The sequence below is a fragment of the Dinoponera quadriceps genome, unplaced genomic scaffold, assembly GCF_001313825.1.
Source record: "Dinoponera quadriceps isolate SergipeBrazil2010 unplaced genomic scaffold, ASM131382v1 scaffold179, whole genome shotgun sequence".
Taxonomy (NCBI): Eukaryota; Metazoa; Arthropoda; class Insecta; order Hymenoptera; family Formicidae; genus Dinoponera; species Dinoponera quadriceps.
Window position 1 is genome coordinate 321046 of NW_014554529.1, and position 13344 is coordinate 334389.

Genomic DNA, 13344 nt, shown 5'->3' on the forward strand with positions numbered 1-13344 from the left:
AAAAAAAAAAAAAAAAGGCACGGAGAGCCACGAGATACGTACGAATTTCGAGAGATGCGCGAGTTTTCGGGTGTTTACTACGTGAGTAAGATCGAGAGGGTAAACAGAATTCAAAGTTAAAAACTCAATTGCGCCGGCTTTCACTCCGGCGTGCAACTTGCTTCTCTCTAACTCACCATCAACGATTGTCCCCGATTGCTATACTTTCTCTGGACGGTGAATTTATAGTTTCACTCCGTACCGCCGATCGTCGCTCGCACATTCGCGACTGTGTCTCAAGTACGAAGAAGCCGGCTCTCTCGGTCCGGCAAACCTATTCGGTGACTTTTAACGACAACGTCACTGTGTCGTTTTATGCTACACGGTGGTTTGAGAGGGAAGTTTTTCGCCAAAACTCTGAATCTTGACGAAATCGATTCTTTATATGCACAGAAAACGTGTTTGAAGGGGAAAAGTTACTATTTGTAAGTGATTCATTTATTTCATTCTCTTTTTTAAATCAATGCAAAATAATTCGATTTCCTTGTAGTACAACACGTGGTAGAAAAGTTGCGCATCGACGGTAACGACACACCGTCGTTAAGAGTTGCAGAATAAGGCAGAAAGGGGGAAAACGAATACGCTGTTTATCGCGACTTTCGATCGAAACACATAACGAACGGTCTCGTGCCGCGATATTCGCAACACAAGTGTCGTACGTGCGCATAATTCCTCCGAAACGCACTCGCGTCACGGAAACTCGGAATTAACCCGAATAGAGCGGCGGCGGCGGCTCGTGAATTCGCCGACGTCGACACCGGCATCGCCGTCCGTCCAATCGGGATAATGAAACCGCGTACGAGCGGGATATCACGCGCGACTCTTCGACCATTACATCGGGCGAATTCCAAATTTCTCATATATCTCTCTGTCGAAAACCGACCCGCTGAAAACTTGCCTCCCGACATCCCATCATCATCACCAGCATCATCGTCATCCGTATCGACCCGCGCGTCGGTCCCTCCTCCGCCGCCGTGCATCGCGCGCCGTATCGTCAAACAAAGCGTTGAAATCATGTCGTGGCAAACATGAGAATTGAAACCCAGTTAGGATTGGTTCTCATTGGCCGTCTAAACGGCCGAATCCAACCCTTACACGGTGATCACATCATCATCGCCCGTGCGTGCGTTGGAGCGATAAAGCACGCCGAAATTTACACGCTTGCACTTTCGGCGCACTTCCGGGGAAATCATTCGCGATTTAGTGAGTGCGAGCAGAACATCTGTTATAGGATTGTTCGGGATGGATCTCGAACGTAATAACTCCGTTTTCCCTAGGAAACACAATAAACATCTGGAGAATAACCGAACGATTCCCCGATCGGAAACCTTTCCAAATAGTTTCATAATACTCTGTCCGTTTGATTTGGCTTTCTTTTTTAATATAAACAACATAATTTAATATCAAATATCATTTTGTTCGAATGAAAATGTTACTAAATAAAAATTTCACTAAAGTAAGCCTTGTTCTTTGATAGAAAAAGAAGAAACAGTATTATTTAGAGAAAATATTTCAGTAAAAACATTTATTTCATTATATATTAAATATCGTTCCACTGCTGAAACGAGAAAATATGGATTCTTCGGGGAACAAATGGGTTGATCATTTTTCTCGAATTTTTAAAACGAGAGGTTTAGTTTTTCAAACTTCACGCTTTTTCAGTTCTATAATGCCTAGTTCTCGCTCACAAACTCGATTCGTCCGGCGGATCCGCGAAGTTGTTTCACGAGCTACCCCGAAACAAAGCTCCGCGACGACGAAGTTGAGTCGTGATTACGTACTAGAATGAAATCCTTCCGCGGATGGTTGAGTCTGCAATCTCGTAATGATACGGCAGCACTTCCAAATCGAAATTTTGGCCCCACATTAACCTATCGTCGTGCGGAGTCGTACGCGCAAGATTTAACAATACACAGAGAAAAATATTTCTTTAGATTTAATCAAATTCTTTAATCGAAACAAATCCGCCCTTTGGGGTAGAGCAAACAAACGAATGTTTGACTCAACGAAGAGAATTGTTTAGTTCTTCAAACAATAATCTTTACGTGAAATAATATATTTCTTTCATATTTTTATCCAAACATTATAATAATTGTCACGAGTAATACATTATTTGAAAGAAATAACATTAGAAAAATATTACAGGAATATAACAAAAGTTACATTAAAAAAATATTATAAAATTTTCTCGTTTCAGCAGTGGAACAATATTTAATATATAATGAAATACATATTTTTACTTATTTAGAGGAAATATTTCCTCTAAATAATTCCTCTAAATACTGTTTTTCTTTTTATCAAACAACAAGGCTTACTTTAGTGAAATTTTCATTTAGTAACATTTTCATTCAAACAAAATGATATTTGATATTAAATTATGTTGTTTATATTAAAAAAAAAAACCAAGTCCAACAGACAAATATATTAAATCCAAAGAAATTTCTTTTCTTTGTGTGGATTCCCTCTTTCCCTCCACTTTCAGATGTAACGAATTATTTCAATCCGAACGAAACTTACGCAGTACAGCGACTGAGTTCGGATCTCAAATAGCACGAAAATATTTTAATTTTCATCGCACACCACTTACTTAGCGCGCCAAATATCGTTCCTCTCGAATTCGTGAACATTACTCACATCGTTTTACACAAATTTTATAAACATTTTGACATTATATTTTATAAATGTTAAACTTGTTACTTGATAATATAATATTTCTGAATATTACAAAATCATATTAGAATTATCATTATATTATATTTAATGTGCAGATCAAATATTGTTAACAATAACATCGCACACAACATGAAGAACTTCATATTTGGAAACGTTACATGTTATAAAATATCATTGTAATAATATCATTATAATTATAATTGTGTTAACGATTTCTTATTTACTGAGATGATTGTATCGATACAAGAAAAAAACGTTTTGCTACATTGATTTTTTTTTAAACATGTTACAATCAACCCCGAGTCTTGTTACAACCTACCCTACGGGTAGGGACAATCGTAACAAATCTCGATCTTTATAAAATTTAATTTTTCCATTTAATTATAAAATGTGGTTAGGTTTTATCCATCCCTTAACCAATGACTATGTTTACCTAAAAGAAAACAGTTAACATGTAAACAAGCAAATGGAAGGTATTGATTCTAATAAGTAAAATGTTACTTTTGTGTATCCCAGGTATCCCTTATTATTAAAATTGAAATTAAACTTATTTTGCTATCTCAGCGATATTGCAGAAGTATCTCTACGACATTGCAGAATTAAAGCTTTAACATAGGATCTAAATTTAGACTCGGGTCGTTTCTCGAACGGGTACGCTTGATTTCACAATACTTGAATACCTTTTTTTAGGACAGAGCCGATGAACCAATGTAAAAAATTTGTTTTCGATTAAAAAGCTAAGAAACTAAGTTCTTTCATCGCACCATTGGCTGCGTTTTAAATTGCATAAAGAAAAAAATGTTCGATACAAACAATACAACTGTATTGAAGCCAAGCGTGTATCACGTCTGACGGGAACCTCGCGATCCAAAAAGAGCAACGAAAAAGACGATAATCGCGGTTCTCGCAAGAGAATATTCGTCGCGGCTTATTCCGAAGCGGCAAGCAAAAGAGCTGTCTGCTCGCATCTGACTGCGAGCGCAGCGCAGCGCGTCCTGGTCATTCGTTAACCAGCTGCTCTTCCGAGGGAATCGTAACGCGAGGAGACGCGTGCGAGGACGAGCAGATGTAAACGAGAAGCTTTTACCTTTAATGGATTCGCCCGTGGGCCAACGGGGAGATCTTCGGGCTTGAAAATACGCCGACTCGGTAACGAAGTTTCGTAACGAGTCGGCGCGGCACACCGCGCAACGGGTCACCTTCCCCATTTTCTTCTCTTTTCACCCCCTCCCCCCTTTCACTCCCTCCACACCCATCACCTCGCTCTCTTTCCGCGCCAATTTAAATTCCAATTGCGACCACAATCGGACGAAAATTAAGAGTCGCTTTTCCGGGCCGATTCGACGGCGAATTTTCGCGAATTTCGCGGCGGCCGATCACCGCCCGTGTGAAATCCTTGTTACCTTGACCTCGTTGGACCGAGTGGTCGGCGAACGATCGAGTCGATTCGAGCCACGAGATTCGGCAGGATAAATACGTGGACGTACGTATGAAGAGTTCAACGAAAATAATGTAGGAGAAGATGAGAGGAGAGTTGGGGCAATTTTGATGCTTTGTTATCTGTAGCTTTTGCTTTTCAAAATTTCACGGCAACAAAAATCCAGATTGAAAATCGTTACTCTATTGAGGAGGTTCATACCAATTTGGAATGAACGATCTTAATAATTAAGAACGTAATTAAATGAATTGTAAAGTCAAATATTTATTCCAAATCTCTCCCGTATGAGAAAGAAATGAGACAAATGATGGGGAAAACTGGAAACAACAAAGTACTATAAGTAACTATAGTTTAATTATTAATGCAGTTATTATGTTTTTATTGTGTAATACTTATTAATATCATTCATTAAAATAACCTTTATTAAAAAAATATTTAAAAAAATTATTTATTAAAGCTGTTATAAAAAATGCAATAAAAACAAATATTTTGTAGAAAAATGATGATAATAACAGTAAATCCGATATAAAGTAGATTAAATATTTATGAAATATTTATGGAGAAATTGATGGAATAAGACATATCTTAAAAGAGGGTGTTAGGACATATTCCCTCTTCCTCAATAAAATGTTCCAGCTCTCCTTGATTGATTTCTTTACATTAAAACGGTTGCTAATACATTTTAAGCTTTTACTTTTCAACATTGAAGTTAAAACATACTTATATTGCAAAGTTTAAAAACTGTATATTAGAATGTGTTGAACTTTCTTATAAAATGTAACCACCAAAAGAGATATTATAAATATTATAATAAGGAAATAATCACTTTCGATAGTCAAAAATGGTTTTACTTACCTTGGCTTAAAAATATAACCTTTACAACTTTTGCAACCATGTTTTCATGCATATAGAGACACATCAGTTATATTTCAGTCAAAAATATATTACCAATTGTTAGAAAGAAAATAACACTGTCCCAATTCTCTCCCGGCATCAAATCTCCCTCATCTCCCCTATAATGCGATTCGTCTCGATAAACATCGCCTTCGTCATTTTCGTTAACGTTCCCATCGGATTTTCGTTAAGAATAAATGGATAACGAGTAACCTAATCCGAGTCGAAACCATGATGCCACGTTAACCCTGCAAATTCAGTTGATACTGAAAGATCAATGAAGAGAATCCTAAGACATTAAATTATACAGGCTATCGTACCTTTGATACTAAAAATGGTTGAGTTTAATAATTCATTTTGGGGCGCAAGCCTAATTTTAAATTTTCCAATGTCTTCCTCTCACTTTTGTTTTGTTTTCTTACTGTACTAATTCCGAATTTAAATTTCTATTAAATTTCTATCGGTGTAGAGTATTATTAAACACAGTCTTCGTAAGTCCTTCTACAACCCATTTGCATTTCAAATGTCAATCAAGAAAGATGATGATGAAAAAAGTCTATTATTTAGTCATTTATTCATTTAGCCATTAATTTATGTTAAATTATTTAATGTTTGTTTATATCATATATATTCTACCTGCAGGTACATATCAAGTTACATAATTGATGCGAGTTACATAATTAATACATCGCTTGTTAAAATTATCGGCTGTGTATTAAATATTTCGTGTCAAAGTTAAGAATGAAGATTAATTCTTCGCAAAGATAGTGTGTTTTGGAATGCGAAAGTCTATTGTTTACTACACAACGAAAATATGACGCGTACTCTAAACAAACGACCTTGCCGCGAGTGTATCGGAATATTCGCAACGCGCGTACAAAACTATGTTGTCGGAATATCTCGACATGCGTCCGCAATGGATTGAACGTGAGTGGAATGTCGAGATAATCGAATAATAAATCAGTCCGAATATCCATTCTCTAAAAATACAATGCAAGACCTGGAACCATCATGGAGGCTGTCAAGAAGTCCTTCTTTAAGTCTCAACATTGCAAAACGACATTAAAACGACACAAAAACCCTTATATAGCATGAAATGATAATATGAAATGAAAATGAATACGTATAATAAGACTCGTTATAGGAAATTTAAATTATTTAATAGATTATCTATAGTTGGAAATACTTGTAATAGTTTAGTTGATATATTTGGCATATTATTTCCCACGTTTAAATACGTCATATACATTTTAATTACGGCGTATTTCAGATGACAAGCGTCTACTTTTATAGAAGTACGATAAGGACGACAGTTGCGAGACGGTCGCTGCGATATACATAAATCGCAAAAATGGAATAAAATTGATTTTTGATGCGCTGAGCGTGTAGTTTACGCGTCCCATGAATGAGGCGATATTCATTTGTTTCTACTTATTGTTTCTACCTACTTTTTTCTACGTGATGTTAGGCAACAGATAATAATATGTTCATTAAAATATCAGTAAGAAGATGTCGAGTCAAATTTACTGGGCATACATAACACGCCCTTCATGAATGAACGTGAACTTTCTCAGGATGTATATGTACGTCCTTCGTAGCTAAAGGATCAAGCACTTAAGTCCCTGCAACATACCTTTATTTCTTAATCTCTTTTTCTTTTTTATCGCATTCTTTATATTCCGTCTTTTCGTGTGTGCGTCAAATTGCTCTTATATTAATACTTATGTACTAAAGAGATTTATTTCCCTTTCAAAGGACGAAATAAATAAATAAATAAATAGCACCGCATTTCCACTGATACCTCAAATTCGACGGAATTTGCGGGACCAACGTGGAACCGAGATATCGATTCACGGAGACATGAAAAAATCGAGCGAAGATGCAGATGACGGAAATATTCCAGCGTATAAATGCTTCGTATATTTTGGCACTTTTCACATATGCGCGCGCGCACGCGTTCAACTCGTACACGTCACCGAGATATTCGCGAAACTTTTTCGCTTTACATTCCGCGAGGAAAAGTCGCGCTTGATACGAAAGATTGAGCGAGTTTCGGGGTCGCGCTCGTCGGTTACAATTATCGTTCCCGCATAACGGCGGGGAATCCGCGGGGGAAGATCGGGCGCGATTACGCCGGCACCAACTTTTGTCTCGCCGGTCGCGGATCTCACCGAGCGAGGAGGGATGTACCCGCCTGCTCACTTATCGGCGAGGATAAGACGGGGAACGTAATTTCTCCCCCTTTGTGGGGAGTATCGCAATCGAGCATCGTGACGACGCACTGCTCCCGGCGTGGGGAGCGTTATTTTAACGCTTTAACAAAACGAGACGTTAATATTCAACGACCCGGCGTAGGGAAGATCGGACGCTCGAAGTGTCTATTTCGCTAACCGGGAGGCGCGTGACTTCCACGATCGAGCCGAAATATCGCGAAAAATGGAAAGAACTGGAAGACAAAAAGAGGGCAAAAGAGAGAGAGAGAGAAAAGAAGCGCGTGGAAAAACTTTTTCGCGAGTAAGTCACACACGCACGGTGGAAAAATTTATTCGACGCCGCCTCCGCCGCGTTTTCTGCTATCCGTAGTATTCGCGCAATTCGCGACGACCGCTCTCGCTGCGTGCTCGCTGATTATTTCGAATATATTCGCGGCACTCGGTACGTCAAATATTTTCGTGCGGGCCCGCTCGAGTATTACAGAGTGCCTCCCACGCGGAAGGTATATTTTCAGTGACAGATTCACCGACGAGCGAGTCGCGATTTTTTCCGAAGAGGATCCGGCGCGCGCTGCCTCCGTCATCGTTCGACGTTCGAAACATCCCGACACCGAGCTAATCGATATCAAGTCGAAGTATCCTCGACTATAAACAAGGACGGGGGTCCTCCGATCGTCCTCCATCCTCAAGTCGAACGAATTCGGCTCAGGAATCCGTCCTAATTTCAGCTTGTTCATTCGAACGTTCCGCCGTCGTCGCGTCAACAATTTAGACCGGCGAATCGATTGCGAAAAATTCGTCGCTCCATAAATCCGTATTAAAATATTTTCCCGGCCGCGGGAGGCGCGCGCATGTGTACGCGTGATCGCGACGCGGCGTCCACTGCAGCAGTCGATACGTCGGAAAACGTAAGCGCGCATTGCAAGAATAATACGTAACATATCTCTGCCCGCGTTGGCCTGCACTGCGTCACTTTGCGCGCACTCCAATTTGCAATAACGAGGCACGGAATTTTGCACCACATCCGCCGCATTCCGATACTCGTTTAGCCAAAAAAAGAGAGAGAGAGAGAGAGATAGACACACACCGAGAGAGAGGGAGAGAGAAACGCACGCGCTGCAGAGTGGAAGGAAAATTCGCAGCCCGCATTCTGCAAATGTTTGCCTCATCGATGACGTTCCGAGAGGGCGGACGACAAAGATCGGCGCAGCGTGTATCCTTTGTTTTTTTTCCCCCTCCCCCTCCTTGTTTTCCCGTTCAATCGTCATCAGGTTTCCACGGCACCACGGCGGGCATTCACGACTCGCGCGCGGAAACCGACCCGCGGATCGGATGGAATCGTTATTTCACCGAGACACCTCGTCCTCCCTGAACGCTTCCTCGATAGTCGGTATGTGTAACGGGTCCGCCAGAAATCCAGACGACGAGAGAGAGAGAGAAAGAGAGGTCTCTCATCTCGTTAGCGAGAGATAAGAGTCGGGAGAGGGAACCGCGCCGTTGTTACACGCCGCGCAACGGGCGTGTCACCTGTAATCTCGATCCGCGGGCCCAGCCTAATGGAACGTCGTCTTCGCGGGGACAAGCGCGTGTAATAAATGCGCGAACGGTTTCTCATTCCTGCCCGGCCGCTTCCCCCCTCTTGCCGCGGCCGTTTTCATCCGCGTTCGTTGCGTGCGCGCGCCCACATGCACGCACGTATGCACGCACGTAGCGTTGCTGACACGCACCGCGCAACGTACATCGGAAGACGCAAAGACGAGAAATCGCCTGCAACTGGATTCCACGGCAGGCCACAAAACTTGGCCGAGGCTCAAAGGAATCGCTTCCTCCTCCCCCCCCCTGTCCCCCTCGCTCTTGTGTGCCTCGCTCTCCTCCCACTCTCTTCCTCTACCTCTCGCCGTGACGCTTCGTTTTCCCTTCACCTTCCGAGCCCCGCTACCGCGCGTCGCTCTGCGTGGGCTTTGCGTTCTACGCACTGCCGAATTATAGCCCGAAGATCGTTCGTTCCCGAGGCGAACGGGGGGAAGGGGAGGGAAGGAGTCGAGGGATGAGTTTGTCGATACTTCTCAGTGTCTCGCGGTCGATGATCGTATGTCAGTCACAAAAAGGTTGAAACACTTCTTGCCGTTGAGTCTCGCACGAGTCCCGTGTCCGATGGGAGAATTTATTTTTACCAGTTTTCTCGGGTAATACGTTCATTTGTTGGACACGAGACGCGTTGCGAAACTCGTAAAAAAAAAAGGAATAGGAATTTCGCGATCAACTGTATGCAGTGGCGCATCCAAGGAGTTACTCGTAAATTTAGTATTTGTCGCACAAAATTACGTTCCTACACATTTACTTCGCTACTTCGTAAATAATAAATGCATAATAAATGTGAAAGGTACTAAAATGTTATATTTTATTTTCCTAATTAATGCCAAATGCATCGGTTAATCTAATAGAGATGCACGGATAATAAAAAGAGATTATGTAAGGATTTAAATATATGCATATGTATATATATTTCAATTATTATTATAAGTTACAAACTTTACACCGCTGTATTTTCAAAACAAAATGGTTAATTATCCCGACATTTTTATGTATAATGTTTGTATATTAATTTTTAATATCATAGTAATTTCCCATCAAAATCTAATTTTAGTTTAGAAAATATTGAAAATTAAAAATAGCAGAAATTAAATATAACACACTAATGTTTTGAGGAACATGTTAAAAAAAATGTCAAGTTGCCGAAGTGTCGAATAGTAAATCTCTTTCTAAATATACGGACAGTCAGATAACATTCATAATATTTCAATCTTGAAGTTAATGTCGGAAGTGACATTGTAATTAAGATTATTCATTGTTGGACTCAATCATTAGATAGAAAAGTGTCAGATTCAAGTAAATAATTACTCCAATACTCCCCAGCAAATTTTTACTTGGATGAAGTGAACATTATTCAGATTAGGTAAAATATTTTACTTGGCCAGTTTACTTGGAAAATATTTTATTCGGATCACTAAATATTACTCGGTCCAGGTAAGAATTTGCTAGAGGATATTGGAGTAATTATTTATTTCGATCTAATCTTTTTCTCGTGAGTTAGACGTTGGCAGAGATTCGGTGGGTTTGGCGAGTGTGCCTACGATCGCATTTCAGAAAGCCCCGACTCTCTCGCATTGCGTGTCCTTGGAGGTAAGTATAATTAAGACCGAACGAAAAAGATATCATACGTTCGCGCGTACCGGTCGAATTACTAAGAAGCGGTGCGGGCGCGCGGAAAATCAGCGGATTCGTAACTAATTAAGACAGAGTAAACAATGACTCGCTACAACGTTGCAGATCGGAGCGATCCGACATTACGCGCGCGCGCGCGCGAGAGAGAGAGAGAGAGAGAGATTGATATCATCGTTCTCGTTAAATACACGCGATCCTGATCTCCAGCGCGTACAGGAATCCTACGACTAACGTAATCGACGTAGGAATCCTCTCTCTTTCCATCCACCTCGGCATCGCCTCTCGCAGGCAAGCGAGTCGTCCCGGCCGCCGTTTGCGTTCGAGCTCTCGCCGCGCTCATCGCGTGGAACGCACGTAAGTTCGCATCGTATGTACGGCGATACGGGATCTCGTGGGCGAAAGTCGCGTCACGGACGGACTTAATTCCCCGGGACCAACACACGTAACGCCGAATAAACGTGTCGACTGTCATCAGCGTAGAAGGAAGGAAGGAAGGAAGGAAGGCTGCTGTGAAGCCCGCGGGGATCTCCAGGATCTCTTTGCGCGCTACTTACGGCAGAATTAATCCTTTCGCGCTGAACGGGACGGACGGACCTACGATGTACGTACATTGTGCACACGTGGGGTATGCGCGCGTGACCGAACACTTTCTAAATCGCCGTCGCGGCGACGCGGCGCGCTCGGCTCACTTTGATCCTCGGCAAAATATTATTCCAGCGGGATAAAAAAGAGATATTTTCGCGCGCGCACGCACACAAAGGCGTAAAGGTGCTGGAGAAACGGTTATTACGAAATAAACGGCGTTTCCCATGTGAGAGAGAGAGAGAGAGAGAGAGGGGGGAATGCGGAATCTCGATGAAGCTGCGAGGAAAGGACGGAGAGAGAAAGAGAGAGAAGGGAGATCGCTCAATCGAGTTTTGTCGCCGGTGATTTCCGAGCTACGTTCCTCGATATATACATTGCCTCGGCCAAGAGATTCGATGAGTATTTACAGTAATATGTAATACGAGCTGGATGAGACGGATGCTGGGATCCACGCATAAACGAAAAAGAAGGCGAGGCAACGGCAGAAGTGCGCGCGACCCATGTTTCGACGATTGGGATAAACTTGGAATACGATAAAGCGTACAGAACGTAAACGAGCGTGATTTCGCCCCTTTTACGTGTATTTTTAGAGACAGCCGGAAGCCGCCACCACCAAGTCGCCGAAGCCGCGCCTGTCTCGAAGGAAGGGACGACACCGGAGCGAAGAAACGAAGAGAGCGGTATAATGTGCATGTAAATTGATACGTTAATACGTAATGTTGACGGCTGCCGCATGTTTGCTCCGAAAACGAACTGGAGAGAAACGCAAGCGAACGGGCTTACCAAGGTACACTAAAGTCGACTTTCACCAAACTCTGATCGGGCTGATCGACAATTAAATTTGATGAAAAAACAATTCTGTTGATATAATTAAATTTTCTACGGACCAGACGAAAATTCGGCTGTGGGAACGGAAAGATTTTTGTGGCAAGTTTCTACTCGGTCAATTGTTTTCAATTGTCTCAAGTGAGTCTTAAGGATATATCCACCCATTAGTGCCGTATTTTCAGTGGCGCATCCAAGGAGTTACTCCTAAATTTAGTATTTGTCACACAAAATTACGTTCCTACACATTTATTTCGCTACTCCGTAAATAATAAATGCATATTAAAATATTATATTTTATTTTTCTAATTAATGCCAAATGCATCGGTTAATCTAACAGAGATGCACAGATAATAAGAAGAGATATATAAGTGTTTAAATATATGCGTATGTATATATATTTCAATTATTATTATAAGTTACAAACTTTACACCGCTGTATTTTCAAAACAAAATGGTTAATTATCCCGACATTTTTATATATAATGTTCGCATATTAGTTTTTAATATCACAGTAATTTCCCATCAAAATTTAATTTTAGTTTAGAAAATATTGTAAAAATAGCAGAAATTAAAAAATGCACACTAATCTTTTGGGGAATACATCTAAAAAAAAATGTCAAGTTACCAGAGCGTTGAATAGTCAATCTTTTTCTAAATGTACGGGCGGTCAGATAACATTTATAATATTTCAATGTATACGCGGTGCAAGTTTCATCGAATTCCAATTAAACTCATTTCACCCGACAACCTCCTTAAAGTGGAATAACTTATGATGCAGGCTCTGAATTGCTATTAAACTTTTGATGTCACTTTCCAGCAAAATGCGAATCGATTTGTAATGTTTTCAAAATGTCTTTTATTATTTTAAGAACCGAATGATACATCCTTAATGCAGCTGAATGTTCACATAAATATTTCCCGTCTGAATATTCCCAGCGATAACAAAGACAGCAAATATTATTCCTCGTCACTCGGTTTCCGTCCGGTTTCTATTTAGTTGTGACAACCAAATTTTCTCCCGTGCGAAGAGTCGCCATCTCTTTCAAGCAAATGTCGCCCGCTGTCCCTCGCTGAAATCGACTGAAATTATTATCGTATTTATTTTCCGACGACGAGTCACACTAACAAAAATTCGCCCTGGCGATTCCGCCGGTTGTTCATCGAGAAATTGAAACAAGGTTCAGCGAGAGCCATCCCAAGCTTCGACAACCTTGACGTTCACCAGGTTGACACTCTCCGGTCTTTCCGATCGTTCGCGACGTGCATGGATAGGCGTGCACACGTTACGACTGTTGATCATCCGGACCTTTCGATGGCTCGACACGTATCGCATTATACACCCGGACGCGATGGGAACGATTAAACGGGGTGAACGGTTAAGGCTTTCATCGATGCACATGCTCACCGCGCGAACGCGCTCCTTTATTACCGCTCGTTTATATCGCGATC

At 41.3% G+C, this 13344-nt stretch overlaps 1 protein-coding gene across 14 annotated transcripts in view; it reads right to left on the bottom strand.

Moving 5' to 3' along the window:
* LOC106751784 (bromodomain adjacent to zinc finger domain protein 2B-like) overlaps positions 1 to 13344 on the bottom strand; it is a 208516-nt gene that overhangs the window by 127750 nt on the left and 67422 nt on the right. The window lies entirely within an intron of this gene.